Source organism: Mugil cephalus, chromosome 22 (genome assembly GCF_022458985.1).
Source record: "Mugil cephalus isolate CIBA_MC_2020 chromosome 22, CIBA_Mcephalus_1.1, whole genome shotgun sequence".
NCBI lineage: Eukaryota > Metazoa > Chordata > Actinopteri > Mugiliformes > Mugilidae > Mugil > Mugil cephalus.
This window is the reverse complement of record NC_061791.1, coordinates 2,035,394-2,051,323: the sequence shown is the minus strand read 5'-3', so window position 1 is coordinate 2,051,323 and position 15,930 is coordinate 2,035,394. Positions and strand designations below refer to the sequence as shown.

Genomic DNA, 15,930 nt, shown 5'->3' with positions numbered 1-15,930 from the left:
CTAGAATGTTATTATGAAAAGTCGTGTTTTCTGAATTGCCATTATGTTTCCTAAAATGTCGTTGTGTTTTCTGTAATGTCGTTTTTTGTGTATTGTCATTGTTTTTTCTGTGATACCGTTGTGTTTTCTGAAAACGTCGTTGTGTTTTGACCTTCAGGGCCACCGTAATTTGGTGTCCAGTAATTCATGGCAGAGAGATAGAAACGGTTGAAGATATGAAAGGTATTTAACTTATATAACAAAGAGACGTGGTAGAACAACAGGCTGTACAAATTAAAGCTATATTCACTGGTGGCAAACATATTGTTCAATCAGAAAAGTTTTTTTTTTCGTTAATCGCTCTCTTATTTGGAGGCTTTAAATTTGAAAGCGTCCACTGGTTGTGTCGCAGCTCGTTGTCTCCAACCTGACGGAGCATTGACGGAGGAGGAGGAGGAGGAGGAGGAGGAATAGGGGGAAGAGGAGGAGGAGGAAGAAAAACCCTCGCCTTCCCTGATACTCGCCCAGTTTGGCTGCGTTGTGCGCCTCCACAGCCGAGCTCCGGGCGGACGATCCAATCTGGATGAGAGCGCTTCGTGTCCGGCTTTTAGATTAAAAAAAAACAAAAAACAAAACTACATGTGTGTTTGTCACGAATTAGAAACACCTGTGCCGGGCGTGTAGAAGACACCAGGGCGTGGGGAGGACGACAAAAAAAAGCAGCTTGTCCACTTTTTCTTTTCTAATTCTTTCAATTTGTCGTGGGAATATTTTCGAGAACAGGACGCGTGTCTCCGGTTTCACCACTTTTCCTTCTCCACACCACAGGATGTAAATTTGGGAACTTTTTATTTTTTATTTTTATTTTTTTGTTTTGGTTTTGGAGGACACGCAAGGCGAGTTTTATATCACAACTTTTGTTTTCTTTGGGGAATATAAAAAGAAGACGGCGGCTGTGCAGAGAAGGAGGTACGTTGAACAGCTTCATGGTTATTTATCGGTTTCTATTCAAGCTTCGCGGAAAAACCGGAATAAATCCTCTTGGACAGCTGTGGAGGCTTTACGCGGATTCTTTTTTAAAGATTTGTGAGGCACTCGTGATTTCTTAACAACGCGCGAGCTCCTCTTTCTTGCTCTGGGGACGTCACGCCAAACACCGCTTATAAAACTTCAGTTTTAATAATTCAGCGATCGCTGTCAAATAAAACCAACACCACCTCACCTACACCGAGGTGCTTTTAGATGAAAATGAAGCTGTTGGATAATCGGCATACAAGTTACCCTCAAAATCAGTGGTAAAAGTTGAGGAAGAAAGTTTTGGTTAAGATTTTATGCAAGTGAATAAACAGTAGTGGTTAGAAATATGGATTAATCACACTTTAAAGTGATTTTATATTAACAGAAATGAAGGCTGTGTTGTTGTTAAGGCTTTCATTGGGTTAAATTGTGTTTTGGAGAAACTAGTATTTGCAGATTTGTGTGGGAGTGTTTAATTTAAAGATTTTTAAAGGGAGTCTGGGGTCTGTACAAACAGAACAGAATGAGTTGGGATTTATCAATACTGGAAACATTTGGCGCCTGATGCCGTTCAGTGAGTGTCATGCCTTCAATAACATATTCCAGACCAGACTGACTTCTGCCAGCGCTCACTTCACTTCACGGGCTGGAATTTGCAACATCTGTGCAAAACCACAAGGTTTTTAGTGATTATTCCCAATAATCCTCCACCAATCCCGGTGGAGAGTGAAGGATGGTGGAGCAGTGTGGTGGAAAATTTAGTTAATCAATGGCAGTTTTGAGTAAATTTACTTTAAAAGTGGTTTTATGTTTAAAAGTGAAATGTGCACTCGCGTTGCCAGGACTCTAGTCTTTGCAGATCAGTGTGATGGAGTTAAATTATAAGATTTGTGCAAATGGGAGACGACAGAATCTGTGGGGACTGATCAAGCCTGATCCTGTTTAATGAGTGCTATAGCTTTAGCAGTCTATTCCAGACTAGACTGACTTCTTACGATTTCACCTTTAATTCAATGCCAACGCTGCCAAGATGATGGGAAGTTAAATTGTGAGATCTCTCAGATCTCAGTGCATTGCGATGGCGAACACTTAGTTTTTGATGGCAGTATTGATTCATTTTTTCTTTTAAAAATGTCAACAGAAATAAAATGTGCATGGTTTTAAATAACGTAATTGGCATAACATGTGTTTTGGAGACTCTAGGTGTGATGGGGTTAAATCATAAGATTTTTAAAAGGGGTCTGGTGTGGCTCCTGGAATCTGATCCAGATTTCTTACAATTTTTATTATCACCTTTAATTGCACGCCAGTTCCAGTCAAGATAGAGGTTTATAAAGTGTATAACATATTTTGCATGGGGACAAATTGTGTTTCTGAGACTTAAGTCTTTGCAGATTTTCTGTAATGGGGTTAAATCGTAAGATTTCTAAAGGGAGCCTGGAGGATAACACAATCTTTTGGGACTAATGAAAACTCGGAACATCTCTAGATAGCGAGTGACATGTCTCCAGTAATCTCTTCCAGAATGGACTGACTTCTTCCCGTGTTAACTTCACATCCACGGCAGCTGGATAAAGCCATTATCTTTTATTGATTATCCCCATTCGCTCTACACTAATCCCATTAAAGTTAATGGTGAAGTCGGATTATAAAGTGTGCAGCTCGACACCAGTTTAGGCCTCCTCCCTCACGTTGGATATGTTTAGTGTATTGCGGCGGGGAAACAGCTGTTTTTTGATGGCGATATTGATCAGAGGCGCCTCACAACATCACAGCAGAAGCCAGATAATGATTGTGCTTAGTCAAATCTTTGGCTCCAAAGGTCATTTAAACACATCTCATTGCGTGGAGCTATGAATCTTGGAAAACACCGGCCATCTGCTTCCAAGCAACTGCTGTACATGATGGGAAGGTAATTGCCCATGGTGTGAGTTAATGGATTAGAATAGCCTCCATGCTCTACCTTGAGCTCTGGAGCTATAAAACCATTATGGAGACGGTGTCACAGACGCTCTGTTTAGATTCAGGTTGTTATTTTTTTGTGCAGTGGCGAAGCTCAACCAATCGGGCGTGCAGCTTCAGGGCCGCTCGAGCATTTCGTCGGCTTGTTATCGTCGCCGCCCGTGGAAAGTTTGGATGAAATTTAAAGAGTTGAGACACGAGTCGCCACAAAAAAAATAAAAAAATAAATACTCTTTAAAATGTTACAGAATATATTTTCAAACCGCTCTAATTGGCAGCTAATCAGAGGCCAGGGATTGCAGTGGAATGCAAAAAAAAGAAGCAGTTTCTAATGTGTCCTCAAAGCAATCGATGGTTCAAAAGCGCTGTGCTCTCCTTAATAAGCTCTTCAGTAAATCCTTTTTTAATGTTTTCCCAGAAGCCAGGCCATTTGAGGGACCCGCTTCAACACACAGCACAATACAAACACTATCTTCTCTTTCGTGTACTGACTATTTAAAGTGCTTGAACTTTGCTTGGATTGCAGTGTCTTACATTATCCCTCTGACTTCTGTTGGAGGTATTTTTCTGGAGGGTAAAGGAATTTCGTCGACTGTCTGTTGGGCAGAATTAGCAAGACGGCTGACTTGCTTTGTGGGTTAATCTGGGTCAAACTTCCACGGCTGTTTGCGTTTGCTTCTTTATATTAACTTGTCTGTTTGTTCTAAGTGGACTTTATCCTCATATGACGGCTCATTCAAATCAGAATTGGCAGGGACACTTGTACTTGTTTGCTTTGGCAAAAACAGGATGGAACAAGAAATAATAATGTGGATAATGTGACTGGGGTTGACTGGTGGTATCCTTCACTCCTCATTTTTAAACCTGCACCTGGACTGCAAGGAGTTGTTTGACACCTTAGAAAGCATGTTTGTAAGACAAGAGTTGATCGTTTTCATGCAATTTCCAGGTTAGCTTAGCATTTAGGCTCGAAATGGCTAATGATTGGGTCTTCTGGCTTTTGTATAGCATTTCCCCAATTGCAAACGTTGCTAGAAAAGTAGCAACTCTATGGCTTCACCCGGCATTATTTAAATCTCTGATCTCTGATCTGTTGGATCAGCTGTACGTCACTGCTCCGCTCGGACTGAAACCTGTTTGAGTGGAATGCAGCCGGGCGGTTGAGTAACTCTGTCGCCAATCAGATTAACCCCGCAGTTTGTGTTTACAAGGGAAGCTATGCTTGTTGAGCTGTCCCATACATACAGCTGGCTAAAACTTTAATCACTTTATTAGCTTGTGGTGATTTTTGCTTGAATACTAGCGGGCAAATGCATGAGTGGGTTTGCAATCAATCGATCAAGGAAACTTAACTCAAGCTCACTAACTGGGTAGATATCCTCTCACAGCTCATTGGTTAGATTCTAGAAAATATACACCCAGTAATATCCCGCATTTTAATTGAGATTATTGGCAAACTACCCAAGTAAAAGCAGCCAGTGTTGGAGATTGAATTTTCTCAAGCAGATGGACATCACGCTCCCAGTATTGACGCGATGCTGGATTCTGCAGAGCTGGCTCAGATGTTCCGCAGCATGTGTCGAGTGATAAATGTGACAAATAAAATCAGATTTTTAGTTTGAGGAGTTGCAGAGCTTGTTTGATGTGTGCGCCGTCTTGCCCGTAATGACATCTTTACATGCTTTAGAATCATGGCTTTTTATTCTTTTTAATGTGATTTATAGTTAATAGGTAACACGCCTCTATTGGAACAGCGTTGTTGTTTTTATTCCAAAGCCACATTAGCCCCTGTGTTGAAACACTGAAACGCTCTTAACCTCAAAGCCTGAAATTAAATTACGCTTCTGAACTTGGCACAGGGAACAAGTGAAGGCTGAGGGACGCTTTCTCCACGTTGCCGTGGTTTTACACAAGAACAGACTTGTCCTCGGAGGTCAGAGAGCTCAAAGACACTGTTTGTTTGAGTTGATGGCCTTTCATATGACCTTGAATGTGTTTGTGTGCGTATATTTATACTTTAAATTTAATTTTCTGCTTGTTGCCGTGTAACAGTTGATGCTTCAGGACATGGGAGGATATACAAAGATATGGATAAGACATGTTAGCTTGGAAGCTAGCCTGACTTTGAGTGGGACTGTAGCGTTCATACCTTGACTTGTTACATCTTCTTGGTGCGTGAGGCCTTTGTTTATAGCCATATAAGGTTTTTAAAACTATTGAATTTTATTGTCAATCCCATCAGAACTTTTCTACCTTCCACTTTAAAGATGTTTAACTGGGTTGTAAACCTATGCAGTGACACTTAAAACTAAAGTGTTGACTGAGGCTGTTTGGAAAAGGCTCTAAAAGCTTGACACGTCTACATTTGGGAATACTTTCCCACACTTTGAAATGGTGAGGGTGTCTACTGGGCCGTTCCAGAAACATTAATGTGTTATACCTAAATCCAGCCTTTTGTTGGTTTGGATGTGTATTGGTTGGTTTGGGTCTTGTCATGACTGGTCTTCTTTTATTTACCTGTTGATTCATCAGGATTTTCGGGGATTTCATTAAAGACAGTAAAGAACACACCAGCTTCCAAAGTAAATGTAGCGTAAAACACAAAGAGAAAGATAACACCGCAACTAACACACCTGCTCTAGCACCTGCACCCCTGACAGGAGAAAATCCTTCTCTCAGCCGGCCGTCCTCTGATTGGCCGGTTGAGCTGTGAGTCATCCTCAGCAGACAATCACAGACTATGTAAACACACAGTGCACAGGAAGTCACCCAACGGCTTGAGTCAGCGCAGACTATTAGTCTGAGTTGAGTTGTTTGTTGTATGTTTTCTTGCTGCCTCACGTCTTTGTCCTGTCTGATGTGTCATGAAAGCTGTATGCTAAACTTAGCTTACCTCTGAATCACTGTAAAACAATACTCTAAAAAAAAAAAACAAATAAAAAAATAAAAGCGGTAAGTCCTGTTTCTATGCGCCATATTGTTATGTTTATAAAATGGCACAAAACGGTGACTTATTATTATTATTATTGTGTTTCAGAATCAAAAACTACAGTTCCTCTCCAAAAACTTCCCTCCTTACAGCAGAAATAAACATGTCTGCTTCACCAGCCAAGCTCCACCTCTTTACCCAATCTAGGATTAGTTGGGAGTTAAGTGACAAGATGGCGTCGGCCGGAGACGCCACACTGAGCTTCAAAACCTCCAAACGTCCATCTTTACATACAGTTAATGATTTTAACCTGTTTGATATGCAATCTAATAACTCAGACATCAGCCCTTCTACTGATTGGCTGCAGCTTTATTGTTGGGTTTATTGAAGAAGTTATTGAATGCAGTTAACAAAAAAAAGTGGAATTAAACTTGATTATTTTTGTCTCTTTTTGGGTTATGGACAAATTGTGGAGCTGCTTAATCAAAGGGCATGAAACATATGATAAATGTTTGACTTAAAAGGTCAGTTATTTAGTTTTGTCATTTTGTAGTGCAATGTCTTTGGATTTCCAAGAAAATTAGTTGATCGAATAATAAATAATAACCACTAATTGTAACCCTGGTTCAGTGAAACCTCCCAGAAGTCGTGAGGATTGAACTTCGGCTCTCGTGTTGTCATGCCGAGCCTTCTGCTTCCTCTGCGTTATAATGAGCGCGCTCACTCATGCAGGAGGCCGTTGATAACAAACAACAGCAACATGTACCAATCCTGAAGAATAAGGATCAGCACGTCCTCCGTTCCTCTTTTCATATCCGAGTGTTATTTTTTCCTTCGTCTCGTTAGCATATTAAAAAATGCTCCTGCTCCCAGAAAACATCTGAAAAGCCTCTGCTTTTTAAATTTTTTTTCTTTTTTTTTGTACTGAACAGAGCTGTGTGTGCGTGGGTGTTCACAATAGGGAAGATGGAAGCTTTATTCTCCAGTTTCACACTCGGAGACATTTATTTTTGGGCTTTAATTAACAGCTGTGAGCCCGTCATTCTTCATTTCTCTTCTTTTAGTCGTGGAAATCATACATTTTCACTTGTTTGCCTCTACCAGACAGGTGTAGACCACGGGAGAGGTTTGGTTAAATTGACTCGGAATGTTTTGAGTGCTTTTCCAACCCTGAAAAACACTTGTTGTGGAGATCTTTTAAAAAAAGAACTTGTTTTAATGCGTATGCCTCTTGGATGGTGCGTCTGGTGCCGCCTGATTGGGGCTTGTGTGTTTAAAAGCGAGCTGTGCTTTGTTGTGTTTGCCCAGCTGTTAATGTGTTGGTCTAATTATGCTGCTGTTGTCAGGGAGGCCTCAGACTGAAGAGCTGTGATTTAAGAGGGCGGCCGACTGATTACTGACCCGTGCTCCGGGGCGACTCGCTCTCTGGATGCGCTTTAGAAATGTTTACGTATGCAATCCAAGACGTTCTGCAGATGCAGCTGTTGCATGGAATATTTCAAAAATAAGCGCTTATTTATGTGAAGGGTGCCGTGTGGGGAAGGAAGTTTTGTCATTGAACTCTTTAAGGACGTTTTCTTGGAGCGGTCGTATTGATTCACGTCTTCTAGCTCCTCCATCTGCTGCCATGTTTGTGGTGTGAAGGACTGGTTGATCTAATGACGGAGCACAAGTGTCCCCTCTTGCATTAAGACACAAAGTAAGCAGCTTTAATGAAATCCAGTATGGCCACTTGTTTCGTAATGAGGCAGTAGCCATTGAGCTCCTGGTTTTAATAGCATGCAGAAATGTTCCCAGACCAGTGGGGCCCCTGTAATGTTGGGAATTGGGCGTCGGTACAATAGTTGATTTAATGGTTTGATCTGCTGTTGCGGTTCTTTAAAAACTAAGAGTTTGCTATCTGATTTGTGCATTTTAGGAGCTCAAACGATCAATGATCTTCTTGAATAGCAATGCTATATTTTGTTGGTAGCCTACAAAGCAGTTTAAGTCATGAGCTATTTCTTCTAAATGGGATTACATTAGCCCAAACAAGCTAATATCTTACTTAATGAGAAAAAATACCTCTGCACATAATTGGACAGTCCTACAACCAATCAGAACCATTTTGTAGATCTACTTTCCTCCACAAAGATTTTATTAGGAGGGGGAGGTTGGGCTAGCTTCCACTTTAAGTTTCCAATATTTTGACTCATTCCTCCTTAGTAACAGGAAGCTAATGACAACGACAACTAGCCGTTACTTATTATGAGCTGCACCTTTCTCGCCGCACTTGTGCTGTGTTTGTACAAGACCATAGGGCTTCAGGTCACAGTGGGTGGGGACATCAAGTTTTTCAAGGTGCATTTCACGACTGAGAGGCAGCTAATTGCACGTCTGGGCATTTAGTTTAAGGTAGGGTTGCATGACTCATGTAGTTTACCTCCCACTGCAAAGAATGACAAACAACAAAAACCTGCACGTCAAAGTATCAGAAACCATTAAACAGCAGCACAACCGCTATGCACGAGCATCTCAACGGAAAGGACCCAGCGGCATCTGAACTCAAGCAGATGCTACTAGCTAGCTTAGCGGTGTTGCTTCTAGTGCATTTACAAGTTGCACGAGGTTTGTTTTTGCACATATAGACTTATAAAACTAAAGAATGCAGATTTCTTGGGTTATTTTAGCATCAATAACACGGTTTAAGTTCCAATTATAATCACGCTGTCTTTGTTCATTGGTGACAGAATGTACAGAATAAATCAGAAATAATTATAGCTGTAAAAGTCTTAAATTCACAGGGTTCATGTTGGAATTTGTCATAAAAGTGCTAAATTACCAAAGTTCTGATTATTATTTGCCCGTTAACCCCGAGGATTCATGGACTATGTGGAATCTGTCCAAACCTTCAAATTTGCGAAACAAAGCAAGTGACAACCCTTCAGAAAATAAAAATGAAGAGGACACTGTGTAATTACATGCCTCGAACTGTGCATGAACTCCTGTTGCCCTTGTGCCAATTTGTGAACGGGTGGCACCGCAACAAACAATTACCCTGTCACTCAGTCACTTCAACGCTTCCTCTCGACAGGGATTCATTTGCGAGCTCCAGACAAATCACATGTTTAACATTAGTAACTCATGCTTCCCATGCCAAGCAGAGAAGAAACGGTTTTGTTGTTGACCTTTCGCTACAAAAAGTCTTTGGGGTCGTTTTCTGTAGTCGGCACAAATCATGTTCCGGTTTGGTAAAAAGTAGCTCCATTGATTCCATCTTGAAATCAGCAGATCTGAAATCGAATAAGTGCTGTTGGTGTTTCCCGACATCATGAAGCCGCTGTATTCGTACAGCGCAGATGTAAATGTGCACAGGAGATGAGAAAAGCTTTTCGTGCGACATAAGACATCCAGCAAATCGTTCCTGTCGTTTTCTCGGCTCCAGAAACCCTCCGTCCCGCGTCCCATCGAGTCGCATCACATTGTCTCGTTGATGGAACAATTTGTAAGTCAGTTTTGTCGGCATCCCGCTTTCGCAAAACTCCCAAGAGCGCAGTGTCTACACGGCGCCGAAGCATCAGGCGGCGTTTATTTCACCCCCGACGCCCTTCAGCTTCATCATCTTGACTGCAGATACACATTCGCGCACTCCCTGAATTCATCAAGGCAAACGCGACGGCTCACGGTGATGGATATTTCTCCTCTAAATGAAGAGCTGGGAGCGTGGAAGGCCGCGTAGAGACCTATCTCAGCCTCTCCCTGTTAATTCAGGGTCACGTCAGTCAGTCTGCTCGGAGATGTCGCACTCGCAAAAAGACAGAGTAATCATTAAATGAATAAAAGGCTCTCGCCTGCTTGGTAAAGAATAGAAAACATGAAAAGCAAAAGACAAAAAAAAGGCCGGGGGAGGAGAGCTACAATGCCCCTCAGTCTAATGATTCCAGTCTGCGTTTTCTACTTCCTTTTAATTTCATACAATGCCTTTAATTACTCGCTATTCTGGCTGCTTAAGTCTATTGTGTTGGATTATTATAGGAAGGACACGGGGTTCATTATACGTGGGGATGGATGCTCTTCAGAGGTTTTCTTCTTATAATATTTCACAAAGATTTATGATCTTGCGTCTTAAAGTTCGTTAATTGATATCTAGTTGTTTCTCGGAAAGTTTCAGAATGAAGTGAAAAAACAAAAACCTGATTTCACAACTTTAAGGAGTGAGGGCGTATCTGTCTCGTATCTGTGTCATAGTTTGGCATGAACTTCCTCAGATCAACTATAATTAGTTGCGGTGTTCTTAAGTGTTTATCTACATCAACTCAGTCGTCTTATTTCTTTTATAAATCGCAGAGGTTTTAGCAAAAGTAGCTGTTTAATTATTAAATTGTTTTATTTGCTCCAACTCCAAAATGATCGTGGGTTCTTCAGAGATGAAAGATGGAAAAGCCACAGATCTCTGAAACCAATCATTAGTTTTGTGAAAATTTTCTCCATAACTAAGTGAAATAGCTTTGAAATCTCAATTACATTATAAATGATTTGATTCTGAAAACCATTAGCGATACCCAACCGTACCGTCACCTGGTAGAAGAAGAAGAAGGAGATGACTCACCACCAAATAGCGTTTTAGCGGCGTAATTAATGCTAACATTGACGTAGGCTCTGAGAAAACCAAATAAATACAGCGTTAATTCCGTGACTTTTCTTAGAATGCACTGGTGCTCCCAGTAAAGAGCTGTTAGCAGCAGCAAAAACTTGATAAGATGCTATGATAAGACGGCAGTAGATAACTGGAAGTGATGCCTCGAAACTGACCTGCTTTAAACGCATAAATGCAACACGTGTTTTACCATAAGCAAAACTGTATTGACTGACGGTTCCTGAATGCATCTCTTTGCTAAATGATCCTGTAGGTCCATGAAAGCTGCTAAAAGTTTGACATCTTCTCATTTTAAAAGCTCACGTACCATCAGGTCACGATCAGGTCACCGTCACCATGTCACCATCACGAAGCCACGACACAATCTCTTGATCAGAATCCCCCCCCCCCCCCCCCCCCCCCCCCCCCCCCCACACACACACACACACACACACACCCCCCCCCACCACCCCCCCACCACCACCCCACCATGGGCCCCGAGAGGAAATGGAAAGTCATTAGAAGCTAAGTTTCCGCTGCTTTCGTTGATGTTGCATCACTGCCGAGTGTCTGAGTCTAGATACGAAGAAGAATCCGGGTTTGGAAGAGTCTGACCTGACGGGAGGATTATTCGCTGCTGCAACAAGTGCTGAGTGAGAGGATCTGTTTTTGAAAGGTGAAACTGTGTTTTTGTGGCTTTTATATTCAATGTTTTGCTCATAACATTTAAAGCCAGTTTCACGTATTTGTGTCATCGTGTGACGACTGAACTTTGAGAAGCCGGTGGTTCTTTGTCACGTCGGTGGGACAGTAATGTATATGCATGCATTTAGTTGTGCGTCGTGTAATCTGCCTTTAACGCAACGTCCGAAGGTTGTGTTTGCAGTGGAAACAGTAGCAGGTGTAGATGTGTTTGCTCAGATAAAAGCTCTCAGGCTCGTTGCCATCCTCTTTACTTTCTCCTTAAAGCAATTATTCTTAATTTAGGTCAATTACAATTATTCTTGCCTGTACATGTGTAAGTATGTTTGTGCTTTTAGCTGAAAGGTGTCGTTACTGTACGAGTGTGTGATGTTGGGAATAAGTGTTTTAAGGAGGCTTTGAGTTGCATTACACTAAATGCGGGATAAAAAAAAAAAGCCAAAGGTTCTTGTGATTTTATCCACTTTCACGAAAAATCTCAAGAGTTTGATCAAAACGACAATTAAGAAATTTTGATTTTTGTCCTTTTTCAGTAAAAAACAAAACAAAACAAAATGCCAAAACGGAAATAAACAATGCTATAAACTAGCAGATCCAGGTTCCAGGTCCACTAGTTTTACCCAACAACAGTGTTTCTGACAACCACATTTGATTGGCTGCTTTCAACCACAGGCGGCCACCTGATTTGCCCACGTCAAAATCAATCATAACTTTGACTTTTAAACCTTTATGTGCTGTTTAACAGACTGCATTAGGACTCGACCAGAGACAGTATAAAGCTGGATGGTGGAACTGCCAACCAGAGCTCCGCCTGGTGCCTGGAGGCTGCAGTATAGGTCAAAAGCTCCTCCTCCTCTATGTGAGAGGGCGGAGCTTTTGGCTTGGGACGAACCAAAACACAAAAGTGGTGAAACAGTGAGAGATAAAAAAAACAAAAAACAAACAACAACTTGTAACCGGTGTTGAAAGATGACACCGCCTGTATCCATGTTTATATACAGTCTATGCACTCAACTAGTTGTATAAAATGCTGACTCTGTACAAATATTTGTTTGTGGTCTGCCTTCATGCAAATTTTAACTACTGTTTTATGAGTGGATGATGACATACTTGACATATATGCAAAATTAGAGCTTGATTAATTGTTTAAACAGTTTATATTCCTAAATGTGAGACAGGAAACTGGGACAATCCGATGCCGCTCTGGGCTTGTGGCACTGACATTTTAGAAGCCATTAATAAAAAAACTAACAAAAAAACAAAATGACTCGTAGAGTATTCCAGAATAAAAACAGACAAAAACAATTAGTCACTGTTGGAACTAGCAGGAAACCAGTGTCACTAGAAGCCAAGTTTGATTTAATCTAAAACGGGGCTGTGCAGTAATCCCATCAGTATGCGGAGGTCTTTCTGTGTTTACGTTGCTTTGCAGGGGATTTCTGAGTTAAGGAAATACTGGAACATGGATTTGATCTTTTGGGAATTTCCGGTGTTTTATTGGAGACTCATCAGATTTCCAGGAAAGGTAACAAAAAGATTGGGAAGTTTGTCATGGAGCAGCTTTCTCGTCCTGCTTCTTGTACACCTCGTGCATGTGGTACGTCTGAATGCCACATGCCTGAGAGCTGTTCTTATAAACACAAGCGAAGCGTTGAAGGCGACGGGCTGAGCACTTGGAGGTGAGAGGGTCTCTCTGTGTGGGCTGTAATTAAAACCAGCGGTCATCCTCTGAAAGCTGCTCTCACACCACGAGTGTCGGCTCGACCGCTGTGCAGTTTGCGAGGAGGAAACTGGTCGGACGCGCACGAGTTTGAGCTATATTAGGAAGCTAGGCGTGACATCTGACAGCCAGCGGCTCACGATTTACAAAAACTCCTTCTGTAGTTTGTTTTTCTTAGATTTAGTTCAGTTTCACCACTTGACACCTTGTTTTTCTTGCCCCCTCATGTGGATTTCTAGTAGATGAGATGAGTTGTTCTTCATTGCACCCTCTCTCAGGGGGGTGGATTTGTGCGTCCAATCAGGATTTATTCCAGTGAAATGACTGCATCCTCGACAAAGAGAAAAACAGCTTTTGTTACGAGACTCTGAGTCTGGACAATGTTTTGTCTGATCTCTGGTTCAGACCTGCCTTTAACATGACTGATGAGTGATCTGATCCCAAGTGGCCGTCTGTAAGTACGTGCATTCACATCTGGCTTTTAAATACGTTTCGTGTGCATCAAAAGTTCGATGGTGACTGGTGCTTTAGAACAGAAGGTAAAGGATAAATGCAGGTAACCGTCCACATGAGTGACCACTTGAGATCTGATCTCTGTTTTGCACTTTGCATGCAAACAGTGTATTGCAGAATAAAACAATGGTTCTGTTGTTTCAGAACCACAAACAAACATTTCTGGAATAATTTGTAATATCTGCATCATTAAGTGTGTTTGAATCAAACCGAATCAAACGGTATTTACATATATTGTGTAGGTCTCCTCTGTGGTGACTCATTAGAGAATGGACATGGGTCTTCTGGGAGGGCTGCATCCTGCTGGGGGTGGCGGCTGCTATAAATCATCACTGCTATGGGGTGGTCTAGGTGGGTGCTACAAGTCTAAATAAGATCCAATAAATACCAGGTCCAGAAGTTTCCCAGGAGAACGTTGAACTGTCACAGGATGGTTTAAATGTTATTTACCTCTCCTGTCAGTGGTCATAATGTTGTGGCTGATTTATCTCCGCAGTGAAAGGAAAGACGCTGGTCGTTATTTCGGCTGATTATCGACATGTCGTGTGCGTAATGATCTGGCACCAAACGAGCCTTGTTCACAGGTTCGGTTTTTCCTGTGTGGTGGCAGGAGAGTGTGAATGAGTGTGAATTAGTGTGTGTGGTTGAGGCGAGTGTGAAGCTGATACTTCTTTTCCTAACACTTGTGGACAGACAGGTGGTGAGGTGTGCGTCTTAACTACCGTGCGGCCGTAGCCGACAGCGTAAGATGACAGATGTGTGGATGTTTCCCATGGCTTCGTGTTGACCTCTGGTCACAGGAAACCACAGTCCACTCCTCCAAGTTTCTTTCTTTAACACACTTTTAGTATTTAAATCCAGGACTTTCCCACATGTCTCTCCTTATCTCACAACTACTTCATTTCTGATCTGTCGCTGTTACATTTTCAGTTTTGGTTTTAGTTTCTGTCCTGCAGTGTGTTGTTTTTTTGTGGGTTTTTTTTTGGTCACAAGGCAGAAATTCTAAGAAATCTTAAGCCTGAGCACAGTTAGTTGTGCAGCGACTGCGCCACAGCCACAGTTCATGCAGCGCCGGTAATCACCTACACACAGCTGATTACAGATGAATCATGATGCATTTAAAACTGGCAGTCGGCTTTTCATTTCTCTGCTTTTGCAGGTATTTCCTCTAAATGCGACTTAACGCAGCTTTAAGCTTGTGTTTCCTTGTGTTGGACGCCGTGTTTCTACTGTTTCTCTTCATTTATTTGGTCTTTCCCTGGAGACATTCTGCTCCCATTTGGTTTAAACCGATAAAATCAGGTTTAAAGAACTGTTTGTTTTGTTTTTTTTAAAATCAGGCTTGACTGTTCCTTCGCTCTTCAACGTCTTGTTAATGTTTGTGAAGTGATTCCCATTTGGCTGCAGGAGGGAAGAGTAAAATATATTAATCAGTAGCTGCCTGCAGTAGCGTTGCCCATAAATAAACTAGTTTAACACTGTTCCTGTAGCTTTTAACATTGTTAACCTGTTGGTCGAAGTTTCCCTTCAAATATGTTCCCTACCTACCAGCGTCTTCTTCTTTTCCCTTCCCTGTTTGCCTTCATGTCCTAGATCCAAAAAGGATGTAAGGAAGTAAAAAAAGCAGCGGGACTTGTCTGGTTTTGAGAAGACGTTTCATCCGAGTAGCTTTTTCAGTTCTGAGGGACTGGTGGGATGTTTGAGTAGGAAACGCTGTGGGTAAAAACCATCAGAAACTCCATGAGAGGACCGTTCAAGTAAGTATCCAGCCTTTAATGGTAAAAGTTAATGCACCAGCTTCTGGTCAAACCGGGTTGTGATGGTTCCTACTAGTCTTTGGATCAACCATGACCTGCAAACCTTCACAGGCTTCATGTCTGTCATGTAATAAATTCATAAAGGAGGAAACGCCTGTGTGAAAAACTGGTCAATCAAATTGTTTGTGATACCAACTCATACAGATATTAACTGAGCAAATAGTCATTATCTTTATTTTTTATCAGGTAGCTAAGTCATTAAATGCCCATCAACATTTCTTTGTGAGTCACACCTTCAATATATTAAATTTACTACATCATAAAAGAAGTATTAATTTGTTTAATCAGTTTTGTCAAATTGTGTCCAGACGTATGGACATTACTGGACTATGGAGGACGAACCAACCGGCTTTGAACCTTTTGAACTTTTCATTAAGCGGTTCCACTTTTTGATTTCTTTTTCTTTTTGAGATCCTGCAGGTTTTTGGTGACGTCCATTCCCTTTTCTGTAGTCTTAACGCTTAGTCTCAACGCTTAGTCTTAACACTTAGCTAAGAGCGATATAGTAAAACCTGGGTAAGACTTGTAGGACTTACTGTATTTCTGCACTTTATTTCAATTTTCTTACATTTTTCTTGATTGATTCTCTTGATTTCTGTTAAATCGTTGGATTTCCAATAGTAATAAACCATTCCACCTACTCCCGACCAATCACAGCTCAGCATCAGAGTATATT

The 15,930-nt window shown here is 41.5% G+C and overlaps 1 protein-coding gene across 1 annotated transcript in view; it reads left to right on the top strand.

The window, feature by feature from the left end:
* Window positions 1-493: 493 nt before the first annotated feature.
* The window catches only part of LOC125000409 (plexin-B2-like), a 159,319-nt gene continuing 143,882 nt past the window's right edge, over window positions 494-15,930 (top strand). The window contains exon 1 of the mRNA XM_047575958.1: window positions 494-948. The gene's annotated coding sequence lies outside the window, so the exon portion shown is untranslated. The remainder of the gene's footprint in view (window positions 949-15,930) is intronic.